The 16,362-nt window shown below is 34.5% G+C and overlaps 1 pseudogene; it reads right to left on the bottom strand.

Moving 5' to 3' along the window:
- Positions 1 to 6,163: 6,163 nt before the first annotated feature.
- Positions 6,164 to 11,034, bottom strand: LOC142605526 (uncharacterized; annotated as a pseudogene).
- Positions 11,035 to 16,362: the final 5,328 nt, after the last annotated feature.

The raw sequence follows: 16,362 nt of genomic DNA on the forward strand, positions 1-16,362 counted from the left end.
ATTCCATACCGTCAATTCACTTGTCACTAAAGATTCTCTGGGTTCATTTCATGGGGAATTCTAGCCTTTTGCCCTTAATTTTTAAAAAATTTAGCAATATGCCCCTGTTTCGAAACTATATAAGGATATGCCCCTGTTTCGATACTCGATTATCTTAAAATTGAGTTTCAATGAAATACTTGATTCGTAGAAAATCGAGTTATGCCCAATCAAACTTAAAAAAAAAAATATATATATATATATATATATATATATATATATATATTTGCATGGAACTCGAGTTTATGAAGCTTGAATTCCAAAACGCCACTATAGGGATTTAAAACGTCACTATAGGGCATAAAAACGCCACTATAGGGCATCTTGGTATGGGGAGAACACACTTATAAAAAAATTTGCAGGAAAACACCGCTATAGGGCTTAAAAACGTCACTATAGGGCATAAAAACGCCACTGTAGGGCTCCCTGAACCTGGTATGGGCCAATCACACTTATATAAAAAAAAAATTGCAGAAAAACGCCGCTATAGGGCATCCTGGTATGGGGAGAACACACTTATAAAAAAAATTGCAGGAAAACGCTACTATAGGGCTTAAAAACGTCACTATAGGGCATAAAAACGCCATTATAGGGCTCCCTGAACTTGGTATGGGGCGATCACACTTATAAAAAAAAAATTTGCAAGAAAACGCCGCTATAGGGCATCCTGGTATGGGGAGAACACACTTATAAAAAAATTTGCAGGAAAACGCCGCTATAGGGCTTAAAAACGTCACTATAGGGCATAAAAACGCCACTATAGGGCTCCCTAAACCTAGTATGGAGCAATCACACTTATAAAAAAAAAATTTGCAGGAAAACGCCACTATAGGGCTTTAAAACGTCACTATAGGGTTCCCTGAAATGGTATGGGGCGATCACATTTGCAGGAAAACGCCACTATAGTGCTCTAAAACGTCACTATAGGGCTTAAAAATGCCACTATAGGGCTCCCTTATTCACACTAAAAAAAATTTGCATGGAACTCGAGTTCCATGCAAATTTTATTTTTATTTTTATTTTTAATTTTGATCGCGTATAACTTGATTTTCTACAAATCAAGTATTTAATTGAAACTCGATTTTAAGGTAATCGAGTATCGAAACAGTGGCACGCCCCTATATAGTTTGCAAACAGGGGCATATTGCCAAATTTTTTAAAAATTAAGGGTAAAATGCCAGAATCTCCTCATTTCATGATTCAAATTTAATGATACAAATATAAAAAAGTACTAGACTATCACTTTCATTTAAAATTTTAAATAACATAATAGTCTATTAACAATTAAATCTTAATCATGGAAATAGACATAACTGAGAGAACTTGAAATATAGAAGATCTTATTCCATTGTAAAATTTTCAAAATGTTTACAATAACCTCACAAGAAAAAAATGTTTCTAATAAATTATTGCTCATAATAGTTATAGACCCTTTTCTTGTTTATGGTGTGTGACTTTTCGTACTTCAAAGCAATGTTGTGAATATCGTTTCGAACTCTATTCTAGTTTGTCCATTGGAACGGAATATTTTGGTACTGGTTTATTCTAGCATACCGTTTAGGGGTGTTTCTAGATTACTGCATGCGTGTGTGTGTAACTATTATAGAAAACAAGAAGTTTAATATATTTTTTTATTAAAAAAATCTCAAATAAAATGAGCATCTTATTACTTATTGTAAGAAAAAAAAAATTACTTATGATTTTTTTTTTTGTAAATAAAATTAAAAATTCCAAACTGAGATTCAATCTCAAGTTTTGTCCTTGAAAACACTTATCCGAATGGGCCCTAACATGTTGGGTAATTTTATCCAAAGAATTTCCAAGAACATTCCTAATAACTCTGTTAGGTTCTAAGACTTTAGGAACTAATGTATTAGAACTTCATTATGTAATGTGTTGGCAAACCATAATAAACACATAGAGTCTAGGTTTAGGTTTGCTTAAAGTGTGATTATTTATAAAATTGGAATCGAGTGATTGCATAAATTATTGGTGTAATTTTCCAAGGCTTGATCGATCGAAAATTAGGCTCGATCGATTGAACCACGTGTAGAATTATTTTTCTGCAAATTTTCCATTCAACCTAACCTGTTTGACTTGTAGGGTTTTATATTTTACTTCGAGTATAAAAGGAAAAATCCTAGCTATGTTTTAGAAAAAAAAAGTACATATATATATATATATATATATATATATATATATTATACCTAACATACTAGGTTAGTTGTAATCAAATGCTTGAATAGAAAAGACAAAATTTGCACTACTAACAGAAATTTTTTACCTAGGAACCGTTTTATTGTGTGATAAAAATTTTATATAAACAATTACTTGACATAGAATAGTAGTCATATTAATTGACAATCGGGATATACAGACATTTATCATACATACATTCATTAGAACACTAGATTTGTAGCAAAGCTAGTGACTTAAACATCCAACCTTGCCAATCTTCTCTTTAAAATCAATACACAGGTTCAGAGTTAGTCTCAGTGGGCAATGAACATGAACTTACAATCACCCATATAAGTAATTTTCAACTTAGGACACATTCCTTCAACTTCAAACTTGAAAGATTCTGCATAAGTCCAAAATTTCATCTAATCTTTTATATGCTCATCATTTATACAAAATAATATCTGATGGTGTTACTTTGATGCTCAAAACTTCTCTATTCAGGACAATCCTACAAGGAAGGTACTTTACTGAGGCAAGAATGAACATGGATCTGTATCCCATTCATTGCTCTACCTTGCCAAGTATCACCTCCTCACTTTTTTGTTTCATCTATCAATTTGGTTGCGGAATTTAAACTAATCTTGGGGCAAGATCAATTATGTTAAGTTAATGTTGCAAACCACGACAAATTATAAGTCTTGTTTTAAGACAGTAGTTTGAATCTTGCTAAATCTAGCTAGATTTAATCTAAGAAGGCTTGCCTGAAAATAACTTGTACAATAAATATGTCGATAATAGTGGCTCCAACTAGTTCTAGAGTCTAGTAGCCATTATTCATTGTCCGGACCTTGTCAATTGGAGTTTCCAAAATTTGGTAATAGGGTTCTGCAGGTGAGGCAAATTTTTGCCTATGGCATATTACTCGGTTTGTCAATCCTTATGAATGATGGCATTAAATGTTGGGTTTTGAATTAGTTTTATAGTGGATCAATACTCAATGGAAAAGACACATTTTTTGTAGTACAATAGGAAAGCCATCTAGCACCTCCCCTCCCCCTTTTTTATATATATACAAATTTCATATAAAGAATTACTTGACACAGAAAAGTTGTCATTTTATTGAAAATCTTGGGACATATGGGCAATTATTATTCATATTAGAGTACCCAATTCTTGAATATTACTTGACTTGCCAAGTTGAGAGTATTGACAATTAAACATGTATAAAGACTTTTACAACCAGAAAGGTAATTATATAAGAGGATTTACATTTAACTAATAAATGAGGATGGACCTAGAGGAACTGAGACCTCAACAGATCCTTCCATCATTTGTTCCACTTTCTTCATTGTTGCCCTTCGTGATAGATCCTCCTGAATGCACCATATTGCAATCATCGCATATTTCTTCACTCTCTTCATGTCATTTGTTGCCTCGTCATCATTCTCCACTAACAGATCTAGTTTCTTGTCTTTATAGCAATCATATGCCCAGTCAGCTAGTATCATCGGATCCTCATCCTTTACCTCTGCTTCAAAACTCTTCCTGCAACAAACGAGCTCTAGCAACAAATTGTCAAAGCTGTAAACATCCACCTTGATTTGTAACAGGCATGTTTCTGAACCATTGGGTGCAACATACGCTTTAGTTCCCTTGATTCCAGTAGTAGTACGAGTCTGGTCTATTTTCAAAAGCTTAGCTAATCCAAAGTTAGAAATTCTAGTTGTAAAAGAGTCATTTAGGAGGATGTTTTGCGGCTTGATATCACAATGTATGATTTGGGTGCTGCATTCTTCATGCAAGTAAAAGAGCCCTCTTGCCGTTTCTAATGCAATGTGAGTTCTAGGAGTTGTCCCTCCAAGCCTTCCGACAAAGAATATTGGTTTTTTTTTTTTTTTTTTTTTTGGGGTGCTAAGTACAAGAATATTGAATCATTGATAAAAAGGGTTAGGCAGTTTGAAACATGATGTGTAGTGCAAACAAATGTGTAAGTAACACATTAACATCAAGATAGCTAGTTAAGGATGAATTTTTGGGGAATGATATTGCTTTTGCATTATTGTCAGAAGAGTGCAAAGGTTGAAGTGTGGTAGGTTATGTGCTTGACATTACTTCATTGGGCAAGAGACTCTCTCACACTCATCACCATCCCTTTCATATTCGTCTTTTCATTATTGTTTGAGAAATGTTATGTCAACAATATTTTCACAATAAATACTATGTAGCCGGTTGTTATTTGTTGTTATTAGTGGGTAAGAAAGTAATTTCAGTGGTGAATTCAAATTAAAAACCTGTAAGGCTGTAACAACCTGCCAATTAGGATTTATTATGAAAGTGTTGTGAAAATGTTGTGTATATAGCAATTCTCTTATTGTTTAGTTGTTATGTAAGGCAAATTGTGAGTAAAGGGCCACCATTGGAGTCTCCGTAGAGTGACCAAAAATATTTATCTTAACTTCAAAGTACAGTAGTGTCAGAAGTACATGGGTATTAAAAATTCCAAGTAAATAATTATGGTAAACACTTTCTTGGACATGAAAAAACTAAATTTCAAGTAAAGATTAAAGTGCAAATTTTGACCCAAATGTGTAACCATTTCAATCACAACCAAACTATTTATGAATATAAAGTGTAATCATCCACTAATTAATTAAATATATTCTGAGGTATTTCCACGACAAACACCACAAATTTTAATTTTGACACTAACCATATTATGATTACAAAAGCAATATGTTAGGCTAAAATCAATATTTATTTACCATCTAATAAAGTAACCATATGGATAGGTGGCTTAACAATAGAAAACCCTTGTAATCCATCCACTGTCCCACTTGCAAGTGTAAGGGTCTATTTGGTTGGGAGGATGAAAAAGTGAGAGAATAGAAAATAGAGAGAGGATGGAAAAGTGAGAGGATAGAAAATAGAGAGATGGAAAATAGAGAGAGGATAGAAAGTGGGAGGATAAAAAAGTTTTTAGTTTTCCTCATTTGTGTTTGGTTGAGAGGGTGGAAAAGTGGAGGGATGGAAAACTTTTTGGTTTGGTTGAAAATAAGATTTGTATAAATTTACCGTCATGTCCCTCTTAAATAAAACAAAAAGTAATATATTATACTTTCAAAAAAAATTGTGTATAGATGAAAGTTGACATTTCAAAAAATAGCATAAGAAATCATCTAAAAGCGTTTTCTTAAAAAAATAATAAAAATAATAAATTAAAAAAAAGAAAAGAAAAGAAGAAGAACCCACCACGTCTTGACAAAACCAAAGAAAGAAAGAAAGAAAAAAAAAAACAAAAAACAAAAAGGCAGCATTACCAGAGAATGGAAATGTCAAAAGAAAAAAAAAAAAAAAAAGGAAAGGAAAGAGGAGAACGTGGAGACATGCTGTGTGTAAAGATGAGGGTATTTGTGTAATTTACTACTCATATTATCTTTTCTCCTTAGTTTTCCTCTCAAATTGGGAGGACAAAATTTTGTAGCTCCGGAGGGAAAATTTTCCACACCATTTTTTTTTCCCTTTTATTTTCTATCCCGATTCAAACAAGGAAAAATTCCATTTTCCACTATATTTTCCTCTCATCCTTTTCCATCCTCTCTGTTTTCACCCCAACCAAACGAGGCCTAAGAGTTGTAGCCTTGTAAATTTGAGTTGCATCAAGTTCCATTTGTGCTCAAGTGGCTGTACACCATAACACACGAGAGTTAAGTGGTGTGTAGGAAAACAAATGTCAAACATCAAACCCAAAATTTTACATGCCAAGGTAGAGCATCTGTGCCGAAATTAAGACCCTTTCCCCATTAGAGAGAAAAACAAAGTTGCTATAATGCTAAATTCATATCGATGCAAAATTTTACAAAATGTGAAAACAAATTGATTCTATACATTACAAATGGCAAACATCAAACCCTAATATCTACTGACTACTGCTCATAACATTCCCTTAGTCTCTCCTCCTCCGCTTCTTGTGTCTGTCATCCTTTTCACTCTTATCTTAACTCAATGAATCCAATTCTGAACTAGCTGACCCTGTAATCGAACTACTAGAACTATCAGATTCATGCTCTTGTTGCAAAATAAGGCGTGGCATATTCTTCAAGTACTCACACAAGTTTTCAGCGATGCCACTAAGTCCAATGGATGTGAAGAAGTTAATTGAAAACCGTGTGTTCTTGGGATTGTTCCGTGGGAAGATAGATTCAAAGGAATCCTGCATTGTGGGATCGTTAAGACGCTCATTCAGCAGACGGATGCCTAGATGCTCTGACAATTCTTGCAACAGAAACAACACAACTGTGAATACAACAGCTTCTAGAAGAAATGCTACAGAGAAAAACATGAGGGGAAAAAATTGGTGTTGGTTTCGATACCTAGAATAGAATCTTAATAAATATACGAGATGAAGAAGTGGTATCCTCGTATGTTAAGCGAATATAGGCTAAAACATGCCAAGGTAGAGCATTTGTGCCGAGTAAATGTGCAAAAAACTTAGCCACATTAATCAACTTATTTGTTTCAAGCCGGTGAATCATGGAATATTGTTGGACAAAGCATTTGTCAAAATTTTCCTGATAAACTTTGTTGATCATGCAGAATTGCTGCCCCAAAAGACCATAATACCGGAGGTAAGTTCTCTCCTGACTACAGCATTCCAAGAGCATAATGTTCAACTCCATCTGCATAAGCCACCAAGACAACTATAAGTCTTCAAGTAGTACAGAATTTGATTCAAGATTTAAAATAATAATAATAATAATAATAATTATGCTAATATATTATTATTAAGCTTTCCATTTTATTATTTTAAGCCTTCAATTGTATTATTGTAAGATTTTTTTCTTTTATTATTTTAAGCAATCAATTTTAGGAGTTTTCAAATTCTTCAAGCCAAACTCAACTCCATGTCAAGTCTAGCCTAAGCAGCAAGAAGCTTAGCTTGGCCTCTGTGTGGCTTGCCTCTATACACCCCTAATAGTGACTAAAGTACCCAAAGGAAATAATCTAAGCACCAAGGCAAGTTAGTGCATGAAACTACTAATGAATTCTAATCGTTTAGGGGGTGGGGGTTAAAAAAACAGAAGCTAAGAATAAAGAAAAAAATGTATTTGATACTGACATGTAATAACATCTAGCAATCTGAAATGTTAAAAGAATAGGTAAAGTGAATCTAATCCATCTTGTTTATTCGTTTATTGTTCATCTATATACTTGATAGCAAAGGGGAGTAAAGGATGTCTTCGTGCTGGACAGGAGACTTAGAACCCAGCTCTAGTTTCTCTAACTAATTGTGATTCCTAGCCAAGTACCAATAATTTGCAAAGACTCAGCGAATTGTGAACAAATATTCATTATTTATCTATCTTTCCCTACTTCTTCTTAAACAAGGGAATACTAAATAAAGAGACTTCGATTTTACAGTTGTAACATCAGGAAAAGCTTGCAACACATACCTCTTGACCTGGCTCTAGTTTAATTTTTAGGAGCTTATGACCTGCCTCCTCAAAATCTACATTGGACATAATTGTAAAAGATTGTCCTTCGAAGATTTACAAGATTCGTCTCTGTTTCATCCCTTATTTTCATCTGCTCCTCATCCTTTTCCACATCATCATCCTCATCCTCATCATCAACATCTGAAGCTGCATCTGAACCTTCTTCATCCTCAGACTCTTCACCCAAAATGGTTTTCTTCAACTCTTCATAATGGTTCTCATTCTCAAGGAAATTAGGATCTGGCTTGAATATGATAGGCCAAAAACGTATTGACCCCTTGTGATGGATTAATTAATTAATTAGTCAAGTTCAATTAATTAACCAATGTAACATGCAAACGTGTGGTAGCACAAACAAATCACCAATTAAACTAAGTATGCAGCGGAAAATAAATAACACGGTAATTTGTTTACGAATGGGGAAAACCAACACGGCAAAAACCCCACCGAATGAATTTAAGGTCACCACTCCCGAAACTCTACTATTATCACAACAAGCGGTTACAAGTAAAGGAATCCCAAGTACCTTACCAACCTACAGTTGAACCCTTACCCCAATACCCAATTGGACTTGTTCTGTAGTGATAGTTTCTCTTTTTGATGCACGGCTCCCAAGTACGTGACTAATCAATTGCGCAGATCCCAGTACGCAACTTCAATCACCAACTAGAGAAGATTTGTTGGCTGCAAAGTTCTTCACTTCATCCGCACGATGAAGATCAAGAAGATGCTTGGTTACAAAACCCTACGGTGCAAAGACACAGCAACTTCTTCACAAGAAAGATGAACTAGGGCAAGAATTTCGTCTCAAGTTACAATTTGCATGAACAAGGAATTCTCAATGCTTGTGCAACTTGCCACACTTTGACGGCCCTTAAAATAATATTTTTATATGTCTAGGGTTAGGAGAAAAGAAGGCCCAAAGACACATCCACGGATCAGAGTTAAAACAGAACTAGGAATCTATTTTTCTTAAATCTCGACAGCTACAGGTGTTGAGGCGCTGCCGAGCAGCTGTCGAGCCTCGGGGCTAGAACAACTTCTTAAAGCTTGATAGATGCGTCTGTCGAGCCAGCTGTCGAGCTTTAATGAAGAGCACTTCTCAATTTGTTTCTTGGACAGACTTGTATGGCTTTAACACTTGATCTTGAAACCTTGTTTCTTGAAGCATTAACCTTATCCTAAATCTACCCAATTACAAGTAAAGTGCGTTTTGACAAAGGATTAACCAATTACATAAATAATGAATGACATATATTCTAAACAAGTGAAACACATATGTCCTAACAGAATATATCTGAACAAGGAGAAAGAAAAATATAAATCAATACATAACCATAGCTAGACCAATCAAGAAGCAGAAAACAGCTCAGCATAATGCCATACCAAGGGCAATCTCTAGATCTATTTCCTCTTGGGGAGAGATCTCATGGGTTATCTAATCTTCCTGCTCTACAAGGTCCAGACCTGGACGAATAGTTGGGTTCCCCTGCAAACGAATACATTATAGAGGGTATCTTTATTCTAGCTATCCTTGGACACTAATAGTAGTATGTCATACCATAATTCTTAAAATGAAGGGAGAACAAAAAAATCATACCTGAAACTTGGCTTTTCTTATCGCAAATAGCCCTTCTATCAGAAATTGAACCCTTTTGTCTATTTCACTATCATGAAGAATCCCACGGAAACGCTCAAATATTCCTGTAGAAGTGTAAACTTTGAGTACACAGTACAGAAACTAAAATATATTCCAGCAAAAATAAAAGAAAGAGGATAGGAACATTATGACATATAATCTCATGGAAACATTGATTGCTAAGCATAGAACACAATGAACCAAAAGTTTGACATAGCTAATTAAACACGTAAATAATCAAAAGAAACTATCTACTTGTCTTTCATAATATAAGAAGTACATAAGTAAACAAATTTTGAGTACTAAACAATATATTCAAACGCTAACCATTTAACACCGGGCCACCATACAAGGTTACATACATGCCACAGCCATTAGCGGCACAATTCCAGATACAATGTTTCTATATCGTCAAGACAATTTTTAACTAAGTATTATCATAGATAACAAAGAATGGCAACTTCCCAGTGGAACCTAAGACATCTCACTGATCAGAAAACACTGATTCAGTATTCAGAATAGGCACAGGGTTTTGATCCCAATCTGATTTGAAATAGGGATCATAATATTTATTTGACTTTTTTAAATCTATATTTCTTGTTGGTAATTCTACAAAATACTAAAATACCAGACACATGCCAGATTTAGGCATGATTACAACCCCCCTTGTAATGAACTGTCCTATCACTTAGAAGCTGTGGACTTTGCTATATATTCTGCCTATCCGAAGTTAGTTGGGCTATGCCTAATTTGATAATAGTTTGTTAGCCTCTTGGAAGGGGAATTTTGGCAAACAACAGTGGGGATATTTGGAAGGTAGCTCCTTTATCTCTTATGTGGTGGCTTTGGGGAGAGGAATATGCACATTTTTGAAGTACTGGTAGTACAGCTCAAGTTCAAATTACTCAAGTTGGAATAAAACTACAGCTAAATCCAAACCAATATAAATCCTGGTCTCTCAATGCAAATGATTAGTCAAGCAAAAACAAAGATTATAATTTAAACCTTCCAATCTGAAATCTGACAGAAAATAAGGTACGGATACCCACCATGCAAGCCTTTAGGCGAGAGATCTTGCAAAAGTGATCCACACTCTGTGACAAAGGCAACAGCAACCTCAACACTCGAATCGGTTGGATTCTCAAGCAGCACAGTAAGGAGCTCCAAGGCAATGATCTCATGAGCCACTAGTTGGTTCACTAAATGTGCAATGAACTTAACAGCAGCAAGTAATTGAGGCTTGTCGTTCCTTTTATATGCTCTCTTGAGCTGCAAAACGACCCTCCTCAAAAGAAGCTCGCCAACCTCAGGAAACTTGGTGTTGACAACAGCAACCAGTGCTGCAAACACGACTGTAAAACCCGGGGATGCCATCTGCGATTTCATACAGGACCGACAAAATAGCCCACTTCCCCGTATCAAATTCTCTGAGAAGAGTTCTGGGATAAAGTTCTTTACGTTGGCAGCATTAACCTTGTTCACAAGCCCATTTATACTCTTCCGAAGGGCATCCCATGTCAACCGCTGGTATTCAACACTGCTTTTATCTTGAACCTCTTTCATCATCCGAGCCAACTTAAACGGAGGAAAATAAATAGCCTCTTTCATCATCCTAGCCAAGGTAGGAATTACTGTACCTAAAAAGGAAAAGTTGCTTGCTCCGATGACTATAGAGGTGTTAACTTTTGCTTTAACAGTTCAAGCACATCAATGGCCTAACACTCTTTCTCACAAGACTAGCAAGACAAAGAACTGCCTAATGTATACATATTTATATGTCATAGGTCGGCGACAATAGGAATTGTATTCCTTGTTGTATTCGGACATGCTTGACCGACTTATAAGTAATGGGCCTTGTGGGCTTCAGTGGCCCACAAATTGAACCCACGTCAGCAAAAAGAGTTGTGGATTACAAAAATTAATAACGTCATTTTAAAAAAGAAAAAAACTGAAATTATGGCATATTATGGGTCTGTTCGGTCTTTAAGTTCAAATTTATATTTTTACATTTTAAATAATATTACACACTTTTTTATACATTTTTTCACTCACATATTTCAAAAAACTACAAAAATCTCATCTCAAACTATTCTACCAAACACCTCCTATATATTTACTGGGTTCTATGCCAGTTTCAACAAAACAATGAAAACTCAAATCAACAAATATAAATAACCAAGAATACTGAAATCCACACATTAAACACTCATGCTATGTTTGGATGTTGGGAAAAGGAGGGAGAGTAGAGTAGAGGGAGGGAGAGTAATTAAATTACCTTATTTGGATACTTTTTAAAGAGAGATGGGGAGAGATTTGAAAGGTTTTGGAGGGGTTTGAATGACTTCTAACCTCTTATTTTTAATTCTCCCAAATTGGAGAGATTTTGAGGGAGAGTGGAGTATAAAAAGGCTTGACCAAATGAATTACAAAATTTGCCCTTACAAAATTTGCTCTTACTATATTAACAAAATTATAAATGAAAAGACTAATTATTTCATTTCCTCTTAGTTAATTTTAAAAACATCCAAATAAGGTAGAAGATAACCATTCCCCTCTACTCTCTTCTCCACTACTCTCCTTCCTTCTACCATCCTCTATTCTCTTCTCTCTCAAAACTTCCAAATATAACATTATAGCTTGTTTGGATGAATGGGGAGTAGAGGAGAGGAGAGTAGAGGGAGGGAGAGTATGTTAAATTATCTTATTTGGATGTTTTTTAAGGGAGGAGGGGGAAGGATTTGAAGGGGTTCTAACTACTTCTAATTCCTCATTTTTAATTCCCCCAATTGGAGAGATTTGGAGGGAGAGTAGAGCATAGAAATAGTTGACCAAATGAATTACCAAATTTACCCTTACCATATTAACAAAATTACAAACTATGAAGAGGTTAATTATTCCCCTCTGCCATACTTAATTTTAAATCATCCAAACAAAGTGGAGAATAACCATTCTCCTTTACTCTCCTCCCTTCTACTCTTCTTTCTCTCTAAACTTCCAAACATAGCATTAAATTCCTAACAAATTAACAAACAAACATAGCAAAAGTTATACAATAGAGCCAAGAATACCAAATTAGGGGGGGGGGGGGGGAAGCTAAATAGAAAACAGTACCTCACTCGACAAATGGTGAGAGAGAAGAGCACCTATACAAGGAAACATAACTAAAAAGAAAAGTTGTACTAAATTACTTTAAATTAGTCCAATGCAAAAATACACTTATTTTATATAATGTTTTTTTTATAGAAAGTCTATAGAAAAAAAAAAATGACAAAATTGACATATGTTGATGTGGCTAATTGTTTGTAATTGAAAAAAATGATATCAATAATGAGCCCAAATAAGAACCTACAAACTTGTAAATTTAACTAGTGTAAAAAATGTTGTCAAATTTTTGTATTCTATGTTGTTCTTTTCCTTTAATGGATACAAGTTATTTTATTAAAAAAAAAAACTAAATTGTATAAAAAGCTTAAAAATACTATTCCTTCAAACGTCTCATCATTACAACTAGCGTGCTTCAAGAAGAAAAGGTGGGAAAAATATAGAAGGTATTCAAAGTCTTAGAGCAATTGCAGCAGTGGAGCTAAATAGCTATATAGCTATTTTAGCTCCACTCAAACACAAAAAATCCTCCTGCAGCAGTGGAGGTAAAGCAAAAAAATTTAGCTAAAGTGCTACAGTGCTCATGTATCAATACATGAGCACGGTAGCTGAGAGCTATAAAAAAAAAAAAAAAAAAAAATTTATTCACCTTTCCAATTAAATTGTGGTTGAATATTTTTTGGGTAGTGGAATATATTATTTTATTGTAATAGATATATTATTTTATTGTGATTTTTATATTATTTTATTGTGTTGAAAGCTAAAATAGATCCACTGCTGCAGCATATTTTGTAAAATGAGTAGGTAAAATAGATAAAGTAACTTTTTGTAGAGTTAAATTGCTAAAATTTTAGCTCCACTGCTGTGGATGCCCTAACTCAAGTATAAGAGTTGGATCTAATGTTGAGACAAGAACATTGGATCCACCCCATCCAAAACAACAACAACAACAACAACAACAACAAAAAAGAACATTGGATCCAAGTCGGTTCTTAAGGGTATGAAAAATTTGGTTTCAGTCCAAGTCCCAAAAATGGACCGGACCGTACGGAACAGTAGGTATATAAATTTTTAAATGTTTTTTTTTTTAAAAAAAAGGAAAAAATTTAGTTACAAAATTAGTTTCAGCCTATGGTTACAACCTTACTTAATTTTTTTATTGGTGGTAAATTTTGAAAAATCTACCATTGAATTACATCTTCTTCTTATATCTTTCATCCCTGCCAAATTTCTAGAAAATTAAAGATTAATAACTATGTCATCAATAAATTGTTTAAATTGCAAATTTTTATAGTTTAAAATTATGCATGAAATATAATTTAATATATCATAAAGTAAATAATATCCAATTGTCATAAAATTTTGACATATGTATCAAAAAGGTAAAGAGCATGTAATCTAATGGTTAAATTTTCAAAATATGTAATAATGTTAATAATGTTAATGATATTGAGTAAAGTTGTCAAATTTTGTAGCTAAAAGAAAAAAAGAAAAAGAAAAAACCCTTCTCATTCTCTTATTTTCTGTGACTCTCTTAGCTGTCTCTCCCACCCTCTCCGCAATTCCGTCCCTTTCACTGTCCCTCCCCTGCCACAGTTCCCACAGTCATAAAAAACAAAAGCTTTTTATGTGGCAAAACAATTGAAGCAATTGGGCTAGTGGTTGCAACTTTGAGTGCTAGAAATGGCTCCGGTGGGAGTTGGGGGAGGAAGCTATTCAAGCATAAATTTTTGGTCTTTACAACAGTTGCGCAAATGGGTTTTACTTTTATCTTCGGCTAAAACTTAGGTACAGTTCTTCTTCCTTAACTATATTAAATTATTACGTTTCTGTTGAGATAATTAAGAGGAAGAGTGTCGGTGTAATTTAGATGTTCGTTCGATGCTATTTAAAATCATTACCTTAGAAATTTGATCAGGTCATACAATGCAACTGAAATTTTCTCTTGCAATGCAGATGAAATAATGGTTACAACTGGTGAAGGTCTTGAATGGGTTAGGGAGATATGAGTAGAAGTGTCTGAAAAATTCAATATGCATCATTCTTTATCTATTTCTTTGGAGAATTCAGGTTTAGTGAGAAAATGGTGACCTTAGACCAAGAACAATATATTATATCAAGTTGCAGTGCATTCTAGTGCTACTTGGTATAACTGAGACTTAATGTTTGAAAAATGAGTAATTGTGTGTATCATGACCATAAAAAGAGTGTCATTTGTAGAGTCTAACCTAGTCTGATATGGTGCCTTACTAAATGGGACTGGTAGCATCAATTAAAAAAAAAAAACTAAAGATCTCATGTGATTATTCACTAATATATTTGCTCATTTCAAGGAAGATATTTAGTATCTTTGCTTCAGAAAACTGTTGGCTAAAACTAATGCAAACATAAGCTTGGGATCTTATCTCACTGCTCTTGATGATAAGTCTTCCTGGGGTTCCCCATCCGGTGACTTTGCTTTTGGATTCCGACCAATTGGTGCAATAGGCTTCTTACTTGCTATATGGCTTGAAAAAATCCCAGAAAAAAAACCATAATTTGGTCAGCCAATGGAAATAGTCTAGTCCAAAGAGGATCCAAAGTTGAGCTTACAATAGGTGGTGGCCAGTTAGTTCTCTATGACACAAACATTCAGCAGGTTTGGGCTGCTGATGTTGCTGCTAGTGGAGTTAAATATGCATCCATGCTCAACATTGGGAACTTTGTGATTTCAAGACAAGATTATGTCAACTTATGGGAAAGTTTTAACTCTTTCTGATGACACCATATTGCAGAGCCAGATGCTAAATCAAGGAAGGAGGATCCATTGCTAAGACCTTCCATGAAGAATGTTCTGCAAATGTTGGGCGGTGCCACTGAAGTTTTAGTGCCTCCATGTCCTTTTCCAACTACTTCAGTATAATCAATTACCTATAGGTGTGCATCGATGCATGTTCCTTGCTGGTACTTGAACCATGTTTGGTTGTACTATTTTAGTGTAATACTTGAACCATACTTGGTTGTACTGTTTAAGATACAAATTTGATTGTTTCAATGTAGGAGTATGTTCACATGTAATCTCTTGTCAATTCAGTATTTTCTTAATGCAGCTGCATAAAAATTTTAGTCCCATTTATGGTTCAAATCAGCACTTTCCCTTCCCAATAATGTTCTAATTTCATTCTGGAATACTATTTATAGAATATAAGGAAAAAATTGTCCCTCAAAGAAAGAAACAAAAAAAAAAAAAAAAAAAAAAAAAAAGTCAGTTGATAGCCTCTACTAATACACATGCGTAAAAAAGCTCACTTTTGGAGTCAATGAGTTAAGCCTGAAGAGAAAGAAAGGGGAAGATTCAAACTAGTGATCTCCATATTATAAGGTGTAGTCTCTTACAGATTGCACTATATCTTGGTGTTGCACCCTTTTTTTTTACATAAAAGAGAAGAAAAGACGCTAGTGCAGTAAGTACTACTCTTCATATTATAAGAGCATCCACATCAGTTGGTGGATACTCTTCTAAAATACAAAAACTTCTTCATTTTACACATTTTGGCCAAAAAAACATGCACATTATTGGGTGTAAAGTTGTGTATAAATATACAAATGCTATAGTAACCATGCATATATGCATAGTCACTGTAGCTCGTGTATTTACTATTTTAATAATTTCTTCTCTCATTGTCTCTGGGTTCAGGTCATCTCATCACCTCACTCACCCTTTCTACATTTGATCAAATCATCCTCCATCATTGCTGATCATCTTTTACTTGCCGCCTGATAAATCATCAAGCCACACCGCACCGATCATCAAACCATGCCGATCATCTATTGCTGCTGATCATCAAACCACGCCGATCACCAACCACGCCAATCAAATCATCAAACGAAGGCCTCTCCAATCATCAAGCCATGCCAATCACCGAACAT

The sequence above is a fragment of the Castanea sativa genome, chromosome 8 (genome assembly GCF_040712315.1).
Source record: "Castanea sativa cultivar Marrone di Chiusa Pesio chromosome 8, ASM4071231v1".
Lineage (NCBI taxonomy): Eukaryota > Viridiplantae > Streptophyta > Magnoliopsida > Fagales > Fagaceae > Castanea > Castanea sativa.